At 42.4% G+C, this 25,952-nt stretch overlaps 1 protein-coding gene across 2 annotated transcripts in view; it reads right to left on the bottom strand.

Annotated features, from left to right (window-relative positions):
* Positions 1-25,952, bottom strand: part of HS3ST5 (heparan sulfate-glucosamine 3-sulfotransferase 5) — a 269,519-nt gene that overhangs the window by 203,267 nt on the left and 40,300 nt on the right. The window contains exons 2-3 of one of the 2 annotated variants that reach the window (XM_039531219.1): positions 16,846-16,883; positions 13,751-13,799 (exon numbers count right to left, since the gene is read on the bottom strand). The gene's annotated coding sequence lies outside the window, so the exon portion shown is untranslated. Of the gene's footprint in view, positions 1-13,750; positions 13,800-14,057; positions 14,632-16,845; positions 16,884-25,952 lie in introns of those variants that run through there. The other variant, XR_005596388.1, reaches the window with a different exon arrangement.

The raw sequence follows: 25,952 nt of genomic DNA, 5'->3' as shown, positions 1-25,952 counted from the left end.
AAAAGGGGTCAAGCTTGTGGGAGGGAGGGGAGGTGGAATGGGCAGAAGTATTTGTGCCCCTAGAGCACATGCCCCTTCAGAGCCTGAAAAGGAACCCAGGATTCCTGAGTCATCATTCTTCTGCTATCAGCAAATATCTGTGAAACCCACTGACAAACTGTGTCCTATTCCCCCTCTAGTGCTGGTCCACAGAGGATGACAACCTACTACTGCTATCAATTACTCTGTTAGCGCGAGTGGCAAAAATCTGTATGAGGGATCTAAAGGTTCCTGCCCTGCTGATGAACCATGTGAGTGTCAATATAATACTATGTGATAGAATTAAAAATTCAGGAAAAAAACTGCAAAATCTGTAAAATTACAAAAAACTACATTATAAGAACATTAAGTTTGTAAAGTATATATATTTCAAAACTTCAAGGCATCAGGTATTTAATTGTAGCCCACAGCAGAAATCAGAAAAACATTTCATAGATTCATAGACTCTAGGACTGAAAGGGACCTCAAGAGGTCATCGAGTCCAGTCCCCTGCCCTCATGGCAGGACCAAATACTGTCTAGACCATCCCTGATAGACATTTATCTAACCTACTCTTAAATATCTCCAGAGATGGAGATTGCCTAGGGAGGTTGTGGAATCTGTTCCAGTGTTTAACCACCCTGACAGTTAAGAACTTTTTCCTAATGTCCAACCTAAATCTCCCTTGCTGCAGTTTAAGCCCATTGCTTCTTGTTCTATCATTAGAGGCTAAGGTGAACAAGTTCTCTCCCTCCTCCTGAGGACACCCTTTTAGATACCTGAAAATTGCTCTCATGTCCCCTCTCAGTCTTCTCTCTTCCAAACTAAACAAACCCAATTCTTTCAGCCTTCTTTCATAGGTCATGTTCTCAAAACCTTTAATCATTCTTGTTGCTCTTCTCTGGACCCTCTCCAATTTCTCCACATCTTTCTTGAAATGTGGTGCCCAGAACTGGACACAATACTCCAGTTGAGGCCTAACCAGCACAGAGTAGAGCGGAAGAATGACTTCTCGTGTCTTGCTCACAACACATCCGTTAATGCATCCCAGAATCACGTTTGCTTTTTTTGCAACAGCATCACACTGTTGACTCATATTTAGCTTGTGGTCCACTATAAACCCTAGATCCCTTTCTGCCCTTTCCTTCCTAGACAGTCTCTTCCCATTCTGTGTGTGAAACCGATTGTTCCTTCCTAAGTGGAGCACTTTGCATTTGTCTTTATTAAACTTCATCTGGTTTACCTCAGACTATTTCTCCAATTTGTCCAGATCATTTTGAATTATGACCCTGTCCTCCAAAGCAGTTGCAATCCCTCCCAGTTTGGTATCATCTGCAAACTTAATAAGCGTACTTTCTATGCCAATATCTAAGGGTACGTCCATACTTACGGCCGGGTCGATGGGTAGCGTTCGACTTCTCGGAGTTCGAACTATCGCATCTAATCTAGACGTGATAGTTCGAACTCCAAACGCGCTCCCGTTGACTCCGGAACTCCACCACCGTGAACAGTGGTGGCGGAGTCGACGGGGGAGCCGCGGACTTCGATCCCATGGCGTCTGGACAGGTAAGAAGTTCGAACTAAGGTAGTTCGACTTCAGCTATGCTATTCGCGTAGCTGAAGTCGCGTACCTTAGTTCGACCCCCCACCCTAGTGTAGACCAGGCCTAAGTCGTTGATGAAGATATTGAACAGAGCCGGTCCCTGCGGAACCCCACTTGTTATACCTTTCCAGCAGGATTGGGAACCATTAATAACTACTCTCTGAGTATGGTTATCCAGCCAGTTATGCACACACCTTATGGTAGCCCCGTCTAAATTGTATTTGCCTAGTTTATCGATAAGAAAATCATGTGCGACCGTATCAAATGCCTTACTAAAGTCTAGGTATACCACATCCACCGCTTCTCCCTTATCCACAAGACTTGTTATCCTATCAAAGAAAGCTATCAGATTAGTTTGACATGATTTGTTCTTTACAAATCCATGCTGGCTATTCCCTGTCACCTTACCATCTTCCAAGTGTTTGCAGATGATTTCCTTAATTACTTGCTCCATTATCTTCCCTGGCACAGAAGTTAAACTAACTGGTCTGTAGTTTCCTGGGTTGTTTTTATTTCCCTTTTTATAGATGGGCACTATATTTGCCCTTTTCCAGCCTTCTGGAATCTCTCCCATGATTTTCCAAAGATAATAGCTAGAGGCTCAGATACCTCCTCTATTAGCTCCTTGAGTATTCTAGGATGCATTTCATCAGGCCCTGGTGACTTGCAGGCATCTAGCTTTTCTAAGTGATTTTTAACTTGTTCTTTTTTTATTTTATCTTCTAAACCTACCCCCTTCCCATTAGCATTCACTATGTTAGGCATTCCTTCAGACTTCTCGATGAAGACCGAAACAAAGAAGTCATTAAGCATCTCTACCATTTCCAAGTTTCCTGTTACTGTTTCTCCCTCCTCACTGAGCAGTGGGCCTACCCTGTCCTTGGTCTTCCTCTTGCTTTTAATGTATTGATAAAAAGTCTTCTTGTTTCCCTTTATTCCCTTAGCTAGTTTGAGCTCATTTTGTGCCTTTGCCTTTCTAATCTTGCCCCTGCACTCCTGTGTTCTATAATCATCCTTTGTAATCTGACCTAGTTTCCATTTTTTATATGGCTCCTTTTTATTTTTTAGATCATGCAAGATCTCGTGGTTAAGCCAAGCTGGTCTTTTGCCACATTTTCTATCTTTCCTACCCAGCGGAATAGCTTGCTTTTGGGCCCTTAATAGTGTCCCTTTGAAAAACTGCCAACTCTCCTCAGTTGTTTTTCCCCTCAGTCTTGATTCCCATGGGACCTTACCTATCAGCTCTCTGAGCTTAGAAAAATCCTCCTTCCTGAAATCCATTGTCTCTATTTTGCTGTACTCCCTTCTACCCTTCCTTAGAATTGCAAACTCTATGATTTCATGATCACTTTCACCCAAGCTGCCTTCTACTTTCAAATTCTCAACGAGTTCCTCCCTATTTGTTAAAATCAAGTCTAGAACAGCTTCCCTCAAGTAGCTTTTTCAACCTTCTGAAATAAAAAGTTGTCTGCAATGCAGTCCAAAAACTTATTGGATAGTCTGTGCCCCGTGGTGTTATTTTCCCAACATAACTGGATAGTTGAAGTCCCCCATCACCACCAAGTCTTGGGCTTTGGATGATTTTGTTAGTTGTTTAAAAAAAGCCTCATCCACCTGGTTAGGTGGCCTGTAGTAGACTCCTAGCACAACATCAACCTTGTTTTTTACCCCTTTTAGCCTAACCCAGAGACTCAACACTTCAGTTTCCTATGTCCAACTCCACCTCAGTCCAAGTGGTTACATTTTTAATATATAAGGCAACACCTCCTCCCTTTTCCCCTTGTCTATCCTTCCTGAGCAAGCTGTACCCATCTGTAAACGGGTCGGACTCACCCCTGCGACGCCTCCTGCTGGTGACTCCGGGAATTAGCTCAGTCCAGTGTTCGGAGCGCCCTCTGCAGGCTGGTGATCCACCTGTCCTCAGGCCCCCCGTGTCCCTCCCTGGACCCGGTGCCCTTTTATTGGGGGTGCTGCCCCCTGGCAGTAACCCCTTTCTCTCTGGGTTTCCCCTCCTTGGGGAACCCCCACCCTCTAGCCCCACCTTGCCTCAGTATTGGCTACTGCCAGTCATTGTCTAGCCCCACACTCTGGGGCAGACTGCAGTATCAGCCTACTCACCACAGGCAAAGGGGTTTGGACCTGCTGTCTTGGCCTACCCCTGGGCTGCCCTCTGCAACCCCCAGTACCAGTTGGCCCTTTGCTAGGCCGCAGCCTGGGGCTTTCTAGGCTGGAGCTCCCCAGCTCCTCAGCCTTTCCCCAGCCCTGCTTCACCCTAGGTACCTTGCCTATCACTCCTACAGCCAGGCCCTTCTTCCTCTTCAGGCAGAGGAAGAGACTGTCTTTCCTTCTGGCTTCCCTGGCCTTTTTATAAGGCCTGTGGCTCAGTTTGGGGCGTGGCCCCAGCTGCAGCCACTTCCTCAATCAGCCCAGCCTTGAGAGCAGACGCTCTCAAGCCCTGCCAAGCCACTTTTAAACCCCTCACAGCAGGAGCAGGGTTTCACATCCACACCAACATTCCAATCATGTGTATTATCCCACCAAGTTTCAGTGATGCCAACAATGTCATAGTTGTATTTATTTATTAGAACTTCCAGTTCTTCCTGCTTATTACCCATACTTCTCGCATTTGTATATAGGCATCTAAGATACTGGTTTGATCTTGCCTCCCAGTTTTGCCCTGACCCTCCTTTCTCTCTGCCATTATAGCCCACACTCCCTCTTGTTTCTGACCCATCTCCCAGGTCTCCATGTTCCCCACTTACCTGTGGGCTTTGCTCACCTGTCCCCATCGAACCTGTCCCTGTCAAAAGGAATGGGCACCTTGTCCTAATTATGTCCCTCCTTTCCATACCTGGCAGGGATACATTTCCAGTTATTTACTAACTAATGCAGTCTAGTGACTAATCAGCTTTAGGGAAGTTTTTTAGCATGTGGTAAACTGGCCAATCCCAAGAGCATAACTTCCAAGTTATTTCAGAATATGATACACAATATCGTGTATCATATTCTGTGCAATGCCCATTCAGTAAATTGAAGTAACAGATATGTCGTGATGTCTCATATCACATTGGTGTCTTGAAAGTCAACTGATCTCACCACTATGTGAGCTACAGGAATTTTTACACTTACATAAATTGGAAAGTAAGAAACCAAAAGCAGTGGTGCCATAAATCAGATGATTTCTTACAAAATCAGCCTGCCTCCTCTGAAACTAATGATCTGCCCCATTACCCAGTAATATCACGGTTAAAAGTTGAGAAATATTTAAGTATTTTGCAATGACAGACTTTACTGCCTTTGAACAGTAAAAAGAGGTTACAATAAATTGAGTACTCCATGAGAAAAAGGTTCAACTGGTGCATTGTATCCTTCCAAATTATGGCTGTCTGATCACAAAAGTCCTATTGACCTCTATATAAGACCTTTTTTCTTGTCATCTCAAAAACTGTAGTTGCTTTGAAGAGGTTGAGCTTGTGACTTCTTTTCCACTTCTTTGGTCTAAGATGACTGATCTTAAAAGATGGTCAGCAGTTCACTTCTGCATGTTTATATCTGAGCATTTTTTTCCTGGTGATGCAACCTGCCAAAAATAATTTCTGAGTACCATATTATATGAAAAGTACATCAATATGATTTAAGAAAAGACTTTCTATAATAGTGGCATCTTGGCTTTTTACAAGACTAATAGCTCAGTACCCAACAATAAAAAGGACATTTACCCCCCTCCCCTCCTCCGCCATTACCATTATTATAAAATTGACTAATATGGCCAAAAAGCAGGTTAAGTATTTGGATGAGCAGAAATAGTAGAGGGCAGAATATACCATTAAACTGTTGAAAACATTCTTAAGAGATTAAGGGTTATGTTTTACCTTTACTTGTGCTCACATAAAATATCTTGCAGTTAAATTTTATGTAATTTGAATCAAAGAGGGCATAATTCTCACGTTTTAAAAATCTATACTTTCCTTGAATTCTATCACTGGACAATGGGGACATTTTTTGTATTACTTTTATTAAAAGTGAGACTCCGGTTACCCACTCACTGTTATGTTGCTACCTATTTGGTCTCAGATTTTATATAGTTTAAAGCCAGAGGGGACAATTAGACCAATTTGACTTTCTGTATAGCAGGTCATTACACTTCACCCTATGTTGAGCCCAATAACTTGTGTTAGATTAAAGTATTTCAGTCATCTGAAGACGAAGCTTGTGTGTGCTACAGGAAGAGAACAGGAGAGAGTGTGCTTCCACTAATGTTCGAGGTCCCTTAAGGGGATGCAGAAGAACATTCACGGGTGGTGCAACTGGGACCTAGGCTAGCCCCCAGTGGGGGCAGGGAGGGAGCGCCGCCCAGCTCCATGGCCCCCGGCTACCTATCACATGCCTGGGGGCCCCAGCCGAGGCTCCATTCCCACCCCCAGCTATGGCCCCAGCCTCAGCTCCCTTGCCCCTGTGCCATTTATCACCCCACCACAGGTTGCATATCCATCCACTACATTCTGCACATTACTGAGTGTCACAGTCCTGCGGAGCAGGAGGCGATTAATGGCCCTGCACACTTGCATGACAATGCCCCCCCACAGTGGATTTCTCCAAAATGATTCCTGACTGACTGGTAGCAATCTGGCACTGAAAGTTTCCACAGTGCAATTGCCACTTCTCCACTGCCAGTGCAGCTCTCATTTGCTGTCCCTACACTGGAGGGCTTGGACGAGTTTGGTATGGATTCAGGAATGTAGCCTCGTGCATCCGAAACTTCTGCAGACACTGTTCATCCTTCCAAACGTGAATCATGCCGTGATGCCACCAGTCACTGCTGGTTTCTCATGCCCAGAACCAGTGCTCCACCATCTCCAGCTGTTCTGTGAACAACAGCAGCCATGAATAGCTTCTTTCTATGCCTCACAGCAATATGGCTTCCAAGGAATCCTCATGTTGCCTGCAGCTCCTCTTGTGCCTCTGCCAGTACTGCAGGATCATTCACTCTGTGCTTGCAACGCTCATGACAATAGTGCTGAGCTATATAGGCTCCATGCTTCTGTCACAGATGGCAAACAGCAAGGAGGAGTGTGTGGGTTTGTGGGATTTTAAAAAGGAGTGAAAATTATGGGATGCAGATGAAATTATGGGATGGAGATCACTGTATTATGGGAAATGGACCACATGCTCCCAGTCACCCTTGTGACACTTGTTTTGGCCCTGTCAGGCATTGCAAAGAAGCTTCCCAAAAGAGACTGTGCTGGATAGTGGTGAGTTGCACAGTGGGATACCTACCCATGATGCACTGCGCTCTGCATCATGCAAGTGATCCTGGTGAGTATGCACACCACCAACACAAGGAGCCAAGTATGCACATGCACAAGTGATGTACTAACTGTGGTGGCTGTTTGCCAACATAACTTAGGTCAATGTACATTTACAGTGTGAACATGGCCTTACATCTAAGTAAGAGCAGCTTATTTTAGTTTGACTTAAAACCTGGTCCAAACTGACTTCAGCTAAGCTGAAAAAAAGCCACTCAAACTTGAAATCATAAATGCCTATGTAGACACTATCAGTTTAACTATATCAGTTCAAATTCACACTAAGTTACATCGGTGCAACTTTCCTGCACAGACGAAGACAACAGGTGGTAGAAGGCTTGTAGGTAACAATCATGTGTAAGTTGCCCTCTTTTTGGAAAGGTAAGTGGAAAGAAGGAATTTGCATTTATATTTAAAAACAAAAATGAATTTGCATTTTACCAAGAACTGCAGTTTATTTTAAATGCCTTATAAAAGATTGGTACTTAAACAATGAAGACACTGAACAAACAAAATTTTAATCAGTGCTACTATTTAGAATCCCTACAAATACTGTCCATTGAATTCAATAAAATTCAGGCTTTTGACTATCAAGTCTAGAACATTATAACAGCCTAAGCAACTGAAAATGGAAACAAACAAATTAGCTTGTCTGCTGCTATGGAGCAGAGAGGAGTCTGAGCTGCAAAGGTCACAAAGAGACAGCATATCCAGAATGTCAAAGTGAAAAACAAAACTCAGTGGGAAGGGTGACAAGGGTTGGAATGGGGTAAGGGTTCAGAAACATGCACAAGGAAGCGTTCTGGCAAATGAGAAGGAGGGGAAATGGATATCTTTACCTTCTCCTTATCATCTAGGTGGTATTATTTATTTAATTATCCAAATTTATAATGGATTTTGGTTGAAAGGGGGTTAACTGATGGATTTGTTTGTATGTATATTAGGTAAATCCCTTATTAAAGATGAAACTGTGGTGAACAGGAAAAATCACGAGTCAGATCCTCAGCTGGTGTAAATTGGCCTGGCTCCATTGAATGGAGCTACTTTACAGTTCTGGAGTTGGGCCCATATTTGTGATCAGCAAGAAAAGGTGGAGAAGACCCCCTTTAGAGAAGAGATTGCTGTATTCAAGTTAATACACTAGAGACATGAATTCTCAGGCTGATGGGGGAACATTGAACAGAAGAGAAGTGGAGTGGCTTAAGTAATGAAATATGCAATAACTTCTGTAGGGATTCAGAAAGAACTGTCACAGCTAGTACAGCACAACATGTACATCTTCACTTTAAATTAATAAACACTGTTATAAAAATAAGTCTTTACATCAATAAATAAATGAATAAAGCAGGCATTTTAAAGCATATGATATGCTCTTAATGTCCCCTTGGCGCACCAGCTGCACACTTCATGCATTGTACATGTCAAAAGGAAAGGGAAGTTTGCTCATGCTAGTAGTTCTGTAGTTTTCAAAAGTAGATAAGATTGCAGTATTTTTAATATTGAAGAAGGGACTTCTTTTCAGGGATGTTAAAAGCCCTGAACCAAGATTGAATTTATGACCATAAGTTGGAGCACTTTAAACTTTGCATGACAAAAAAGCAGAAATATATTCTCCTTTATTTGGGACAAACTCTTTTTGCATTTATAGCCCCAGATTTTCAAAAGTGAGAAATGATTTTAGGTGCCTAAACTGAAACACCTTAAAGGAGCTTGATTTTTAGAAGGTGAATACTTGGCATTTTCTGAAATGTCACACTCTGAATGATATTTCAAGGTGGGCATGCAAAAAGTGAGTAGTGTATTTTTTAAGGTGCTTCACTTTTGAAAATCTTGAGGGACTTACCCTTCCAGTAGAGCCTGTGTAACACTGCTGTGGGTGGGATCATAGGCGCCGACTCCGTGGGTGCTCCAGGGCTGGAGCACCCACATGGAAAAATTGGTGCTCTGAACCCACTGGCAGCTCCCCGCCCCAGCTCACCTCTGCCTCCTCCCCTGAGCATGCTTCTGCGTCCTGCTTTTCCCCTCTCCCTCCCAGCACTTGTGCCGTGAAACAGCTGTTTCATGCAGCAAGCCTGGGAGGGAGGGGGGAGGAGGGGGAATGTCGCATGCTTGGGGGAGGAGGCAGGGCCAAGGCAGGGATTTGGGGAGGGGTCCAATAGGGACAGGGAGGGGTGGAGTTAGGGCGGGGACTTTGGAGCAGAGGTGGAGTCAGGGCAGGGCGGGGAGGCGCGAGCACCCACCGGCGCAGGAAAAAAGTTGAAGCCTGTGGGTGGGATTTGAACCTGGGACCTCCAGCATAGTGTATGAGCTGTTACTGCATGAGTTAAAAGCCCCAGGGCTGCTAGCTAAAGGCTGCTGCAGACTCAATCTCTCTAGCTTGGCTAAGTGCCACTAGAAGGAGACAGAGCACCACACCAAGCAGGCATGTGTTACAGCTGCAGTGACTCAGACTTTAGCCATGTGGCAGAAGCCTATCCCCAAGCAGAGCCTGGATCAAATGACCCCTAAGCTCAGTATCTCCTCAACTTCAGCAGAGCTGCAAGTCAGTCTCTGCATCAGCACTTTGAAGCCAGGAACCCTCCTACTGCCTCACTGCATATCGACTCTCGAGACTCCTAGCCTGCTCTTGATCTGGTTCCTGCTCCAGGCTTGTCCTACTCTGACCTTGCTCCAGCCCAATTACAGACATGCTCCTCCCCTGCCTCCCAAACCCCTGGGCCCTCAGATTCTGACCACCTGGCTTCAACCTGCACCTGGACTCCAGCTACAGTATTGATTTGGCTCACCTACAAACTGATCTTGGTTCTGACCCCAGCCTGTCCCCAGATCCTGGCTTCAGTGCTTCCCTCAGCCCAGTCCCAACCCTGCATCCAGCTTAGACTTCCACTCCAACCATTAGGCATAACTACCAGGAGCCAGCATCTGACATATTAACCATCTAGTAATGTTCCTCAAAAAAACAAACAACCCCCCCCCACACACAACTGAAAATATTTTCTGCAATAAGATTAAAGAGTTGAACTATAACAAATTTCTGCTTTAACTCTCCATTCATCAGTGGGTAATGATATATGTAATACTTACATGTGCACTTTTACAGATAAACATTTGCTCTCATTCCATAGGATGCCCAAAAGAAATAAGATGAATTTAATAGATTCATAGATTCCAAGGCCAGGAGGGACCATTGCAATCATCTAGTCTGTCCTCCTGCTTAACAGGCCATAGAACTTCCACAGAATAACTCCTGGAGGTTTTTCAAAGAGATGCTCTAATCTTGATTTAAAAACTGCCAGTAATGAATTGCCAGAGAATCCACCATGACCCTTGGTAAACTATTCCAATTCTATTTAAAATTTTATGGCTTATTTCATGTCATTTTGTCTAACTTCAATTTACATCCATTGGATCATGTTATACCTTTCTCTGCTAGATTGAAGAGCCCATCTAATATTTGTTCTGCATCTAGGTACTTATAAAACTGTAATCAAGACCCTCTTAACCTTCTCTTTCTTATGCTAAATAGACTCAAGGAGCTCAGTCTATCACTATAAGGCAGTGGTTCTCAAACTATGGGGTGGGCCTCCCAAGAGACGTTTGGGAATGTGTCAAGGGAGGCACAAGCTATATGGGGAGGGGTTGACTTTTTGTTGTTTGTTTTTTTTAAAGAGTCTGGCCATGTACAAACCTGGAGGTGGGATAAAGGGGACAGCTGGATCCCTGTAGCCCTGGAGCTGAAAGCAAAGCCCACTCTCAGGCTCTCCCCCCACACCAATTCCTCACCAGGGGGAGGCAGCAGGGCTCCAGCTGTCAGCCCCAGGATGGCAGCAGCAGCACAGAAGTAAGGGTGGCAATGAGGTGCATGCTAAATCTGCAAATTTCACTTTTCACATTGTTACCTTTACTTCTGCGCTGTTGCTGGTGGTGCTAGAGTTGCCAGGTGTTGAAAAGGGACCTTGGTAGTTCTCGGCAGCACCACTGACCGGACTGTTAAAAGTCCAGTCGGCAGCACGGTGGGGCTAAGGCAGGCTCCCTGCCTGCCATGGCTCTGCGCGGCTCCCTGGAAGCAGTGACATGTCCCTTGGACAATGGGAGCTGTGGGGGCTGTGCCTGTGGGCAGAGGCAGTGCGCACTGCACAGAGCTGCCTGGCAATGACTCCACCTGGGAGCCGAGCGACATGTTGCCACTTCCAGGGAGCCACCTGAGGTAAGCGTAACCCGGAATCCATACCCCTCACCACCTCCCATGCCCCAACCCCCTGCCCCAGCCCGGAGGCCCCTCCTGCCCCCCAAACCCCTCATCTTTGGCCCCACCCTAGAGCTGGCCCCCCCAGCTAAAGCCCTCATCCTTCCCACATGCCAACTCCCTGCCCCAGTCCGGTGAAACTGAGCAAGTGAGTGAGGGTGGGGGAGAATGAGCAACTGAGGGAGGGACTGAGCAGGGGGGCGAGGCCTCCAGGAAGGAGCGGGGCAGGGGCAGAGCCTCAAGGAAGGGGCAGGGCGAGGATGTTTGGTTTTGTGTGATTAGAAAATTGGCAACCCTACATGACACAGACTTCAGAGCTGGGCACCCAGCCAGCAGCTGCTTCTGCTCTCTGCTCTGCCCACTATTATGGTCCTCATGGCCATTAGACCTGAATGGACACTTATCCATTTATGTGAAAATGAAAGTAATATGAGTAAGCATAATAAGTCAATCAGTGCAAAGAAAACTAATAGTTTACAATACTTTTTCCCTCTAAAAATTGAGGCTTATGGCATTATTCTTGACTAAACTGTTAATTTACAGAGTAATTTTACCATACTACACATCTATGAATGTAAGAAAGTAGATAGCAAATTTGGGCAAACTCACCCTGGGATCTGAAAGCCAAGCTGTGCTTCCTTTTCACACATCACCACCAATAGCAGATATTCTGAAGGCCAAATGAAGCCCTCAGTTAATAGTGTGGCACCCCACCGTCTTTAAATTAAGCCCTCAATGGGACTGCTCAGGTGCAATTGACTGGAACTTAAATAAACAGTTCTGTTAGTGATGAACAAAGTAGACAGAATCCAGCTAATTCAATATAGGCTGTTGACTCTGAAGAACTAGCAGAAGTAAAAAGTAGTTGAAACTTAATTTTGTTAATCAAGTAAACTGATGTGACTCTGAATGCTCACAAAGAGAGTCTGTTGAGTTTAGAGACATTATTTATACAGTCACTATTCAAAATAGGATCACACTTACTTAGTCTCCATTACAACTTGGTGAACAAAAAAATCTTTTCTAGCAAAAAACAAAAAAGCAAATAAATGATTAGGAATGGGCCAGATTCACTGGTATGCTTCAACTGCTTTGTGTCACTCTGGTGAAGCAAAGCAGCCACAAATAAATATCTTAAACAAGAAGTTAATCTGGCCCAACATTCTTAATTCACACCTAAATTGTCACCATTCTAACCAACAGAAGAAATAACAGATGCTGGATAAAATGTTCAAAGAATCTTTTCCACGCAAACAGTGAGTGGAGGAAGCATGGCTTTCTGGAGCTGGCACAGCAAGTTATGCTGCATCAGTTAAAGTTTTTCATAAGCACTTCAACATGCTGAATGAAGGAGGCTGAAGTTTGTACAGACATGTGCAAGTTGCTGGATAAACTCAACAGCAGCTGCGTACACACCACCACTAAATGAGGAAAAGTCCAAACCAGTGAGAATGCACATTTCAGGAGGAGAAAGTGCATAAGACACCAAGAACTACTGGGAGACAAACAGAAACCCTGTGGAGCTTGAGGTCTGCATGGCACTGGGGACCAGGAGAAGAAGAGAAGAAAGGAACCCTCCTGAGTTCATATAGCCTGATTTTCAAAGATACTGAGCACCCACAGTCCCCATTGACCTCAGTGGCTTAGCTCTACTGAAAATCAAGACATAGGCCTGCAAAGTCCCTTGCCCCTTAGCTCCCAATTGGTCTTTCCAATTTCCCAGCTTCCCACTTTATTTCTAGCCTCATGGCTTGTCATTCCTGCAGGGCCGGTGCAAGGATGTTTCGCGCCCTAGGCAAAACTTCCACCTTGCGCCCTCCCCCCTTGCGCCTCCCTTGTGGTAGCTCCCCACCCCCCACTCTCTGCCCTGAGGCACCCCCCCGCCCCAGCTCAACCCTGCTCCGTGCACGAGCACCCCGAGCACGCTGTGTCTGCTTCACTTCTCCCACCTCCCAGGCTTGCAGCGCCTAAGCTGATTGGCGCCGCAAGCCTGGGAGGCGGGAGAAGTGAAGCAGCCACGCATCCTTGGGGAGGAGGTGGGGCAGGGGTGAGCTGGGGCAGGGAATTCCCCTGCGTGCCACCCCCACCCCTTACTTGCTGCAGGCGGCCCTCCCAGTGCTCCCTTGCCCCAGCTCCCTCCGTCTAAATTCTGGCGGCGACCGGGGCTGCCAAAGATCCGGCCGCCGCGGTCACTGACGAAGAAAATGGCGCCCCCCCCAAATCCTAGTGCCCTAGGCAACCGCCTAGGTCACCTAAATGGTTGCACTGGCCCTGCATTCCTGATTCTCCTAAACAAATTGCCATCCTGGTGGATTTCTTAAAGTTCACAGTTATAATGACCAATCATGCTCACTTTATAAAAAGTGACAGTTTTGCTGGACCCAGTTCAGACTGGAAGCATTGTTTTACAGACTTCAGTATGTACACAGGTGTGCTAATTAAAGGGAGCAGGAATGAAATAAGAGGATCATGCAGAGAGCTTTAACTCCAAAGGGCACTGGGAAGCAGGGAGCCCTGTAGGTGTGTTTGTTCCTTAGCTCCAAAGCAGTCTTCCCCAACTTAGTTCTACAGCCTCACCACTTCACGTCTTGCCTCTCAGGTGTGCACTCTTCAAAGTCTTCAGAAACTACCAAAGGAACAATACACACTTTATAAACAGCACCACTGGCCATGCATAATTTATTATAAGCTCATTGGAAGCAGCATTCATTTGAACCTTCAAAGATCTGCAGTACCTCCAGCAGACTTTGTAATATAATGCACTGAAAACAAATACAGCTATATCCCGTTATTTAAAAAATAATGGATTTTCACCAACACAAAAAAACCTTTGATAGGTATTAAGTTTCAGCTAAGTTTGCTAGTTAAACTTAACATTCCTTGCTATATCTATAATATGGCATTACCAAAGCACCTAGAGCTAAGATAGGGACCCCATTGTGCCAAGCACTGTACAAACACACAGCCAGAGACAGTCACTGCCCTGAAGACCTTAAAAATCTAAATACACAAGACAAAGGGAAAGAGAAAAGTATTTTCCCAGGGTCAAACAGGAAGTCTGTGGTACAGCTGGGAACTAAACTCAGGTTTCTTTCACTCCAATCCTATGCATTGTTGTTAAAAAAAATCAGTCTTCAGAACAGCAATAATATAAAGCAATTTCTAGTGATTCTGATGTATCAAGATATTAGAGACCAACTTTTGAGAAAGAAAATGTTTTTCACATCTAGCGTGTGAAGATCCATACTTGGGATGTTAGATAGCAGGATCGAACAGGTATTTGGTCAAGAAGCCAAGTCAAGAAATAACTTTGTAATTGTGTGAATAAAGTCCCAGACAGCAGCTCTGCATATCTCAATAATGCAAACATTCCCGAAACACACTGTAGAAGCTACTTTGAAGATGGTAGGCTGTGCTCAATCTTCAAGTACTGTGATACCAGCAAGGTTACAACAGATCTGTAAAGAAAGTTTGATTCACTCAGGCTATCATCCTAGAATGCAGATCTGTTCTGACAGTATTTAAAGGATACTTGTCAGTAAGTCTAGCTCTTGTACATTGCCAATACAGATCCACATGCTTCACTACTCATCCTCACTTCTTAGTGTCTAAACAGCGGAAGAACTAGAGTGCTTTCCTTTTTACACTCTATAATTATACAAGAGAAGATGGAGAGCTAATGACATCACTCTACATGGTAACAAATTCTGACCTTACTATGGCTTTAAACCAATCTGCTCCTGTTCATTACAAAATGGAAGAGCTTGCTTTTCTATTGATCAATGCAGAGTACAGTGTTAAGTTTCAAACAGTCATTGTACCCATTCAGAAAGAGGAGGAACTTCTCTGCCCACTTTTAAAATTCATATTTGGATAGAGAGGCCATTATACAGCAGGGTTTTTGGTTTTGAAATGGGGGGAAATTCTATAAAAACAAAGATCCAAACTTTACATAGGTGTAAGAAGTGAAGTAATATACCGGTACTCAAATTTGTCCAGTGTCTTAGAATTATTTTGTAGATTACTCTGTCACAGATTAACCTGAAAGGGTACATGAGTGCATCTACAATTTTATTTACTTCATATTAGGTACTTTCATAATGCATCATTTGGGTTTAAAGTTATTCAGCACACAATAATCCACAAGCTACTGAATACATAATGCAATAAAGTCATCCTAGTTACTATTAAAACTACTTATGAGATTCCTATAAACTAGGCATAATTTGAAAAAGGACATTATAAATGTGTATGTTATTAACCTTCAAAATGGCAGTCAGTTTTTCTGGGTCTTGATGGAATAAAAACAGCTGAGGAGAGATTATAGAGGTCTATAAAATCATGAATGATGCGGAGAAAAATCAATAAGGAAGGCTTATTTACCCTGTAGTAGGGTCCTCAGTGGGCTGGGTCAGGCTGTAAGTGTTGGCTATATTATACTGAATTTCTTTTACTACTACTCCCATAGATAAGGCCCTGAGTTCCGAACTAGACAACGAGACATGAGCACTGCTTTGGAGGCTATTCCCAGTCAGCTGTTGCAGGCAATGGGTATGTAAAATGCTGGGCCCCTTGCACCCTGTTAACTGTATCATGACTAGAACAAATATGGCGGTGCTCAGTGAGGCCAGTTTTGCTGCACTAGTATGGCTTCCCCACCCTCCCAGAGCAACACAAAAATATTAAAAACCCAGAGCTGTTCTATGAAACAACCTATACCTCTCCCAACTGACTTTATTTGCCTCTAGGTTCCATTTTCCAATAAGAACAGCAATTAGCTCCTGGTGAGCTTTGGTACCATGCCATGTCCTGTTCTCCTTACCCTTCTTTCTTTCTCCAGCAAGCCGTTGTCCTGCAAATTTCTTTAGGGGATGTTTAGTGAAAGGAGTAAGACTAAAACTGACGGGGGTTTGGGGTGGTTCTGAGGGGAGCTGGAGGATGAGTTGGAGGCCATGGAGGTAATTGTTTGTGCTAACATAGGTGAGCTGGAAGGACCCTGGGCTTGCATAATGATAATTTAAAAATAATCTTTTTGCATTTGGGGATGAATCAGACAAACCAATAGGGCCGCTTGAGAAAATAATTCTCAAAACCAAGAATCAGGAAGCCCTAGGCTCCATGGCCACACCATCTGCTCTCATATTAGGATATTCTAATTGGTCCTACAGGCACAAAAACACCCACTAAAAAACAAAACAGGCTGCAACAGCATGACTTGACTATAAAAAGTGACAGGATGTCCTTATCCTCTGCTAAAAAGCTGAGAACGCCACCCTGACTGGTGAGGGTACCCCAATCTGATCCCCATCCAAACCCACTAGACACGGGTGAGGCCAGTGCCCCCACTATCTTACTCTTCACACCACCTCGCTCTCACTCGGGATGGCCTTGACTATTGGGGCATGGTTGCACTTTGCACAATTCTGAAAATAGGCTGAAAGCACCTATCCCTTAGCACTACAACCAGAACCTAACCCATTTGTATGCTCAATCACATTTTGCCAGTGCCCCTCTAAAGCTCCCATGGATGCCTACGTCCCACTTGCATCCCAGAATAAGTGCCAATAACTGAAAATACACTTTTGGTCCGACAACAACCGTAAAATTTATCACAATTAAATAAATGCATATTTACATTGAACAATTATGTGTAAAAAAAGAGGACCACTTACTTTTTTTTTTTGAAGGGGCACCTATTCTTTGTTGTCTCCTACAATACAAAATAAAATAAATCTGTTTTTTTTTCTTTTAAATCTGAGCTCTACTTGTACATTGGTAACTAACAGGCTCCTTTAACTGTAAAGCAATAAGAAGTATATCGGCCTAGCTCATGGGTTTGGCTTGTATCGTGGAATTGCTGCCCTGCCTTGGGGCAGTCCAAAGGTACACTAACCAAGTGCCAGCTCTGGGAAGCATTGTGTGTCAGACATAATGCCTCTCACACAGACACAAAGTGGCTATTGTGACACCCTTTCAGAGAAAGTAGCATGTGTTCATCTGCACTGGCCAGCTTTGCAGTTTCCTTCAGTTGTGCTCTCCACCTAATATCACTAACTTCATCAGTACTCAAGTACTGTGATTGTTCCTGGCTCTAACGTGGGGTCAGTATAGGCTGGAGTGTCTTTCTAATGGAAATTATTTATACATTTCCACCATACTGACATTTTGGCTTTTTACATCAAATACCATTTTATTTATCTTCTTCAAGACAGTGGCAACCAAAAAAATGCCAAAATAAATTTTTAGCATGATTTTTAGTCATCTCTTGCTTGCGTACTTCAGTAATTGAAGACACTAATCATAGCAACCCACACATCTTAGCTCTGTGAGGGTGCAATTCACACCTGCACTGATCATGCACTACTGCACCCTACGCATCTTCCAACTGGCCAATATTACTCAACAAATTGCCCCAGTCTTGTGACCAAATAATATGATGTTTATACAGTTGCTTTCATCCCCAAAGACCATGAAGTGCTACAGATAGTACAAAGTACAGGATCAAGCTCCCAGCACACAAATATATCTTCTGTGGGGTGCCATGAAGCACTCATTCTGTGCCTACAACACTGTACAACAGTTCTTAGGAGGGGAAGTAAAGCAATAATTTCTTCATTTGAAACTTCAGCAGGAATTGTAGGCAGAATATATTTATCCAAAATGAAATTTGGCCAGGACACCAGAATTAACATCCCTACCCTTGCCAAGAGTGCCATACCATCTTTTTTCCAACGAAATGAAGAGGTCAGAACCTTAGTTTCAATTTAGTGCCCCAACCAAAAGCCAGCACCTCAGGCTAAGCAGTGACATAAAGTACCGTACAACTACTGTATATTGATTCAATGCCCATTTAAAACAAAAACCAAAACCAAAAAATGCCACATATTGAACCATCACCATTGAACTTTTTGCAGCATCTATTTTTGAATTCTGTATTAGAAGAAAAGCAAGTAATAACTGGAAATTAAAATAGTATGATAAAATGCTCCATGTACGCCAAGTACGTTTTAGGGTAGAAAGGATTAATACAATAGCTGTTTCATTGAAACAACATATGGAGACAAAAATTATAAAATGTTTATTGTAATCATGAATTGCATCAAGGAGATACTCCTTTAACATATGAAGAATGAAAAAAAAGTGTTGCAAACATTTTAAAGAACATTGAGATTGTAACATTTTATACCATGGAGTGACCAGGTGGGCTGGATGAAGGAAGTGGAACCTGGGAAACTAATTATATTCCATACATGACAGGAGTTAATTTACTCTCAGCCAGGTTTCTTTGGTGGCATTGTATCTGAAACAGTCACTCATGTGCCTCTTAATTTGAATAATAAAAATGTAATGCTATTTTATTGTTAGGAGTAGAAATACTTGTTACTTATGACATGACAAAGGATAATGGGGGAGTAAGGAAAGCTGAGGGAAACAGGCTAAAGACCACTCTCACTGACAAGGAAGTTTGCTGCAGTAGAGAGATCAGAAGCTAGCTTCAGCCTCCATCGAGACACCAAATTTTGGAAAGAAATTTGAATACTCAAGGTGCCTAAAGAATGTCAGAGAATGGAGAAGTATAGCTCTCTTAATATCTAGGCTGTCGCTAGTGTAAACCAAGAGGGACACTCCTTGCAAACTGGATGACTAATAAGAGACCAATGAATCTAGACAGAAGTGAGAAAGAGATAAGAAACAGTGGGACCTGGGCTCCTTGGTAGCAGATAAGTGATTACATCTACTCCATAGGTAACCTCTAAGCCATGTCACTAATATGAAAATACAACATGACAAAGATTGGTGATGGACATATTTGCTCTGAGATATACTTTATCATGGCAAGTTCTTTAGTTATGACTTTTATGGACTTGCAGTAAGTCACAAAATTAAATGACTCAATCCATATTTTAAAAACATTATGCTACCATTTCTTAGATTCATACATTCCAAGGTCAGAAGGGACCACTGGGATCATCTAGTGTGACTGTGACGAGTTGGATCACAGAACCTCCCCTGGGAGCTGTCAACTGATGTGCCAAGACTACCTCTGCTCCTGCCTTCCCTGCCAGCTCAGGACTCCAGCACCCTGTCTTGCTGAACCAGACACTCCCGCCTGCTCAAACAAAGACCTGGGGTCTGAATTACTTGCCTCAAAGCTACAGGTTTACCTGAAAGCAGCTCACTGAAGTGTGCTGGTCTTTAACACTCAGATGCCCAACTCCCAATGGGGTCTAAACCCAAATAAATCTGTTTTACCCTGTATAAAGCTTATGCAGGGTAAACTCATAAATTGTTCACCCTCTATAACACTGATAGAGAGAGAGATGCACGTCTGTTTGCTCCCCTAGGTATTAATACATACTCTGTGTCAATTAATAAGTAAAAAGTGATTTTATTAAATACAGAAAGTAGGATTTAAGTGGTTCCAAGTAGTAACAGACAGAACAAAGTAAATCACCAAGCAAAATAAAATAAAATGTGCAAATTTATGTCTAATCAAACTGAATACAGATAATCTCACCCTTAGAGATGCTTCAGTAAGCTTTTCCTCAGAATGGACACCTTCCAGGCCTGGGCACAATTCTTTCCCCTGGTACAGCTCTTGTTCCAGCTCAGGTGGCAGCTAGGGGATTCTTCATGATGGCTCCTCTCTACTCCTTGTTCTGTTCCACCCCTTTATATATCTTTTGCATAAGGCGGGAATCCTTTGTCCCTCTCTGGGTTTCCACCCCCTCCTTCTCAATGGAGGTTAAAGATGGATTCCAGTTCAAGTGGCATGATCACATGTCACTGCAAAACTTCATTGCCCACTTGCCAGCACACAAATATAGAGGAAAACTTACAGGTAAAACACACCCATCTGCAGACAAATTGTCCTCATTAATGGGAGTCATCAAGATTCCAAACCACCATTAATGGCCCACACCTTGCATAATTACAATAGGCCTCAGAGTTATATTTCATATTTCTAGTTTCAGATACAAGAGTGGTACGTTTATACAAATAGAATGATCACACTCAGTAGATTATAAGTTTTGTAATGATATCTTACAAGAGACCTTTTGTATGAAGCATATTCCAGTTACATTATATTCACTCATTAGCATATTTTATAAAACCATATAGACTGCAACTGTCACAGTGTCCTCCTTTGTAACACAGGCAATAGGACTTCCCCAAAACGTTTCCCAGAGCACATCTTTTAGAAAGAGGTCCGATCTCTATTTTAAAATGGTTAGAGATGAAGAATCCACCAGGACTCTTGGTAAGTTGTTCTAATGGTTAATTACCCTCACTGCTAAAAATGTAGAGCTTATTGCCAGCCTGAATTTGCTTCACTTCAACTTCCAACTATTGGATCATGTTATATCTTTCTCTACTAAATTAAACATCCCATTATTGAATATTTGCTCCCCATATGGATACTTCTAGACTAATCAAGTTACCCCTTAGCCTTCTTTTTGTTAAGCTAAAATAGCTTGAGATCTTCAATCTACTCTATAAGGCATGTTTTTAAATCCTTTAAATCATTCTCACAGCTCTTCTCTGCCCCCCTCTACAATATATCAACATCCTTCTTGATTTGTGGGCACCAGAACTGGACACAGTACTCCAGCAGCAGTTGCACCAGTACCAAATAAAGCAGTAAAATAACCTCTCTACTACTACTTGAGATTCCCATGTATGCATCCCAGTAGCTCTTTTGGCCAAAGTGTTCCACCAGGAGCTCATATTCTGCTGATTATTCACCATGATTCCCAAACCTTTTTCAGACTCACTGCTTCCCAGGATAGAGCCCCCCATCCTATAAGTATGGGGTGTATACATTTAGCCATATTAAAACCACAGTTGGTTGCTTGTGCCCAGTTTACCAAGTGATTCAGATTGCTCTCAGTGAACTTTCCTTTTCATTATCTACCATTCGCCCAATTTCTATGTCATCTGCAAGCTTTCAGTGATTATTTTATGTCTTCCTCCAGGTCATTGACAAAATGTTAAATAGCATAGGGCCAAGAATCAATCCCCGCTGGAAACACATGCTTGATGACAATTCCCCATTTACAGTTATATTTTGAGATCAGGGAAGGACAGCTCAGTGGTTTGAGCATTGGCCTGCTAATCCCAGGGTTGTGAGCCCAATCCTTGAGGGGGCCACTTAGGGATCTGGGACAAAATCAGTACTTGGTCCTGCTAGTGAAGGCAGGGGGCTGGACTCAGTGACCTTCCAGGTCTATGAGATAGGTATATCATATAGCCAGTTTTTAAATCATGTAATGTGTACAATGTTAATTTCATATTCTAATTTATTCATCAAAATATAGTGCAGGGGTAGGCAACCTATGGCACGTGTGCTGAAGGTGGCACGCAAGCTGATTTTCAGTGGCACTCACACTGCCCGTGGTCTGGGGGGCTCTGCATTTCAATTTCATTTAAAATGAAGCTTCTTAAACATTTTAAAAACCTTATTTACTTTACATACAACAATAATTTAGTTATATATTATAGACTTATAGAAAGAGACCTAAAAATGTTAAAATGTATTACTGGCACATGAAATCTTAAATTAGAGTGAATAAATGAAGACTTGGCACACCACTTCTGAAAGGTTGCCAACCCCTGATGTAGTGCCTTACCTAGTCAAATGCTTTACAGAAGTTTAAGTATAACTAACAGGATATATATTATAGAACTAGAAGGAACTATGATTCTCTCTGGCAGGGTGTGAATGGCAGAAAAGTTGATTTTATATATATATATAAAATCAACTTTTCTGCCATTCACACCCTGCCAGAGAGAATGTCACAACTAGTCCACTAAATGTAAATATATATATATATATATACACACACATATACATAGAGAGAGAGAGAGAGATTTAGTGGACTAGTTGTGACATTATGAAAAAAGTACCCTTCAACTTTTCTGCCATTCACACCCTGCCAGAGAGAGTCATAGTTCATTCTTGGTTTGTGGCAAAGATAGGCAAATCAGTTATTTGCTTTTGTTCTTAATAAAGAATCATCAGCTTGAAAGTGAGCCCCATCACTGCACTGGACCTGAATTTACAAAACTATGGAATGGTTCTGGTAATGGACTTCCTCCTTCTTACATAAACCAACAGGCTCAAATCACCCTTCTCCAACTTCCTCTTCTGTGACCCTCTAATAGGTATTCAAATTAGGCACCCAAAATCAGTGGGTACTTTTGAACTTAATATCCCTCTGCCTCAGTTCCAAACTGTAAGAACAGGGATAATAAGCACCCCCACATCTCACAGGTTCTGTGAAAATAAATTCATTAATTTTCATGAAGCACTGAAATACTATTGTGAGAAGTGCCACAGAGACGCTCATGAGGAAATTAATAATTCTGTCTTCACAGCTTAGAATAGTGTGAAGTAAATAAGGCATGGGGCCACCAACTCAAAGAAGAAAACAAAATACTGAAGAGATGCTCATTAATAGAGCACTGTCCATTCTATGCACTGAACAAGGCAGTATGTGATTAAAAACTGTATAATGATGCATGTGCACTGGGGGGGGGGGCGGCAAATTAATGTTGCACAGGTAACCTATATGTTGGCATTTCCTAACTTTTGAGGTCTTTACTTAGCAACCTTCACTATTTTCTTTTAATGTAGCTATATTTCCCCTATACAATATGGATTACATAAACACTTTCTTCCAGTTTAGTTAAAAAGACAAGTCAAGAATTTCAAATAATGGACACTGATCTTGGTTGCCTCAATTTTTGGGTGCCTAACTGAGGTTTGAGCACTTACAAAGTGCTTCTGAAAATTTGGCTGAAATGCTTAAATTACGGAGACAAGCAGGTAGCACAACTGGCAAAGTATTTCATAAAATGTTTTGCACTTCACATCACTGTAAAAAATAAAAACATTTATTTATATACAATACAAAAAAAGATTAAGAGAACCAAAATTAGTATACTAAATGATTCAACTGACAGCTTCAGAACTCCCTTTAAATTACTCCTGTTATGCTGTGAAGAAGACCACTAAACCAAAATGTAATGTGATGGTTTATGATCTCTCCTAATAAATTTATCATGGTTAATATGTAAGTAGGCATGTATACTTCTTCTTTATACAGAATGACAGGGACAATATTTTGATATAATTATATTTCATGGGTTGGTCATAGTTAAAATATCAAATTTAATGGTATGTCAGATTATTAGAACAGGATTTTCTCTGCCCCATGCTGATTGGCTGTTTGTTCCAACTTTTCCCTTCCCCCTTCCTCAATCTCTTTAGTCCACATCTGCCCCTTTTATCCTCATCTCCCCTGACCTGTCCCCCTTCCCTCTCCATTTAGCTGATCCTCTCCAAACTAAACCAGGAAATCAATTAAATCATGAAATTAACATGAAGTTTACCACCATCACATTCTTCATTCTGCTGGTATATTTATCCCTTCACCTACCCTTTGTCTGTCTTGCCTATTTAGATTGTACGCTTTTGGGACCATCTACTACTGTTTGTACAGTGCCTAGCACAATGGGATCCCATCCTTGGGTGCTGCTTAGGCACTATCATAACAAATTACTATTTATTAATAGTCATGTTTAATTACAAATATACATTTAAATGATAATCAGAAGTCATACATGTATTACAAAATTAGTCCCTGACACTGCAAACGCTCACCCAAGTGACTAAGAGGGACTACCCACATGTGAGAAGAGTTACTTCAAGTATGCTTATAGACCCTTAAAGAGTCAGTTGGTGGATCTGTCAGGGAAATATTACACACACAAAAGAACCTATTTCCTATAAACAAAAGCTTCATTTTAAAAGAAATAAGATTGGCTAAGTGTGACAAAGTCAAATGCAAAGTCTAAAATGGCAAAGAAATGCCAAGCTATGGGACACTTCTAGACCGTACTCTCCTCCAAAAGCTAGGAATAGGACCCGCCACCTTGCTATAACCACTATACCACACTCCTCCCCCAGAGCTGGAAAACAAACATGAAACCTGGTGTCCTACTGTTGTCTAGTAAATAACTAAGTGTGCATCCCACTCTAAAGGCAAGTCTACAGGAGGGTTAATGGTTATTTCTTGATGGTTATGCCTGGGCTGAGGAGCCCTGTGGATGACCTGGGGAATATGGGGACCTTAATGTTGGATGATAAAGTCCCTGATCTTCCAATTTTCTTTAATAAAAAAAGATTTAATTCACATTGTGAACAAAATCCTTAACATTTTATACTTTGTCAATGACTATGCCATGCACAACAGAAAAAGAAGTTTCCACATTTCAGTCACTGCTCACACATTTCAATCACTTGTGTCACATGTTGTTAGGTTTAAGGATGGCTGTGTGACTTGGTATCCATCTTCTCAGAGGGAAGCCTGTGGCTTCAGTCCCACTAAAAACAACAGAAGACAGCAGACATCTCTAGTAGGGATTTCTCCTTCCTACTATTGATGTAATGGTGATTTTTTTTACCCAAGACATGAACACCTTCAATCCCACTAGGCAACTTATGTCCCATTGCAAATCATGGGAAATGGTAGACATTCCAAATAAAGGAAAGTTATGGACATAAAGGACAGGAAAAAAACAAATAACATTCTTAGATTACAACCTAGATTCTTCATATAAACACTAAAAAGTAACATAAAATTCAATAAGTTTTAACCAGATGGAAACGTTGAAAGATAACAAACCAGCCATTAGTTAGCAAAAGGGTTCCAAAGAAAAGGTCATAGACTGGGAATACTTAAAGTTCCTATTTTAAAGTCAAACTAATTAACAGACTCAGCGACTCTGAAGATATATTGACAGGCTCCAGCTAGTTGCATTCATGCATCATTGCCAGAAAGTGAGGTAGGCTTGATGAATGGCATTTAAATAAGGGAAAAGGTGGGAAGATCCCAGCCATTCCACATACTAAATTATTTTCCGGATTAAATTTAGAGAGCACTTTATAAAGTTGTATCATGGCTCTTAGTACAAAATCTGAATTATTATACCGAAGATTTTGCCCCAGTTCATCTGCAGAAGTTTCCAGACCTGGGAAATATTTCTACATTATACTTGACCTAAGGAACTGTCCCTAAAGAGTTCCTCTTCCAAGTATCAGTCCTTTCAGATGCACAAATATGAAACTAATCAGTTAAAAAAAAATTTAAAAAACCAATCAGGTGTTTCCTGCCATCGCCCTTTTTTCTTTAACATTATATAGTTTTATTGTGGTCCAGATCAGGGCTTCCCAAAAAACTTTATTTTAACATTCCTTCTAGACAGGCTCAGGACTGGGGGCAGAGGAAAGGTGGTAGTCCTCTTCCAAGTTCCATCTCCAAAATAAGCACCACCCACATTTCTAACACCATACACCACTCGCTGTAAATTTGATTATTTGCACAAAGATCATCATCCATGTTCTGAGCTTCACTGGACTTCCCCTTGGTGGGACCTGAATATATCCATGGGCTCTGCTATGTTCTCTGGACTCGACTCCTTGGTTGGGGAAGAGACAAGTGATTAAGCTCACCCAATCACCACCTACTCTTGACACTTAAAAAAAAAAAGAGAGACCTCGCAGTAAACAGTGTAGAAGTGTGACTTACCCTTTCCTTTATTACACAAAGAATGAAACTGTTAAAGTGTCAACATGTAAGTCATCACTGGGCATCTGAAACAACACCTCACTGTGATGAATGGTGCAATTCTCACCTCTCCAAGCTATTGCTGTAGGCTCCTGTCAGAGTCACATAGATATCCCCGTATTGGCTACACTCAGGGTTTACCTTCA

This window comes from Mauremys reevesii, linkage group 3 (assembly GCF_016161935.1).
Source record: "Mauremys reevesii isolate NIE-2019 linkage group 3, ASM1616193v1, whole genome shotgun sequence".
Taxonomy (NCBI): domain Eukaryota; kingdom Metazoa; phylum Chordata; order Testudines; family Geoemydidae; genus Mauremys; species Mauremys reevesii.
Note: the sequence above shows the minus strand (reverse complement) of the source record. Positions and strands in the feature narration are given on the sequence as shown.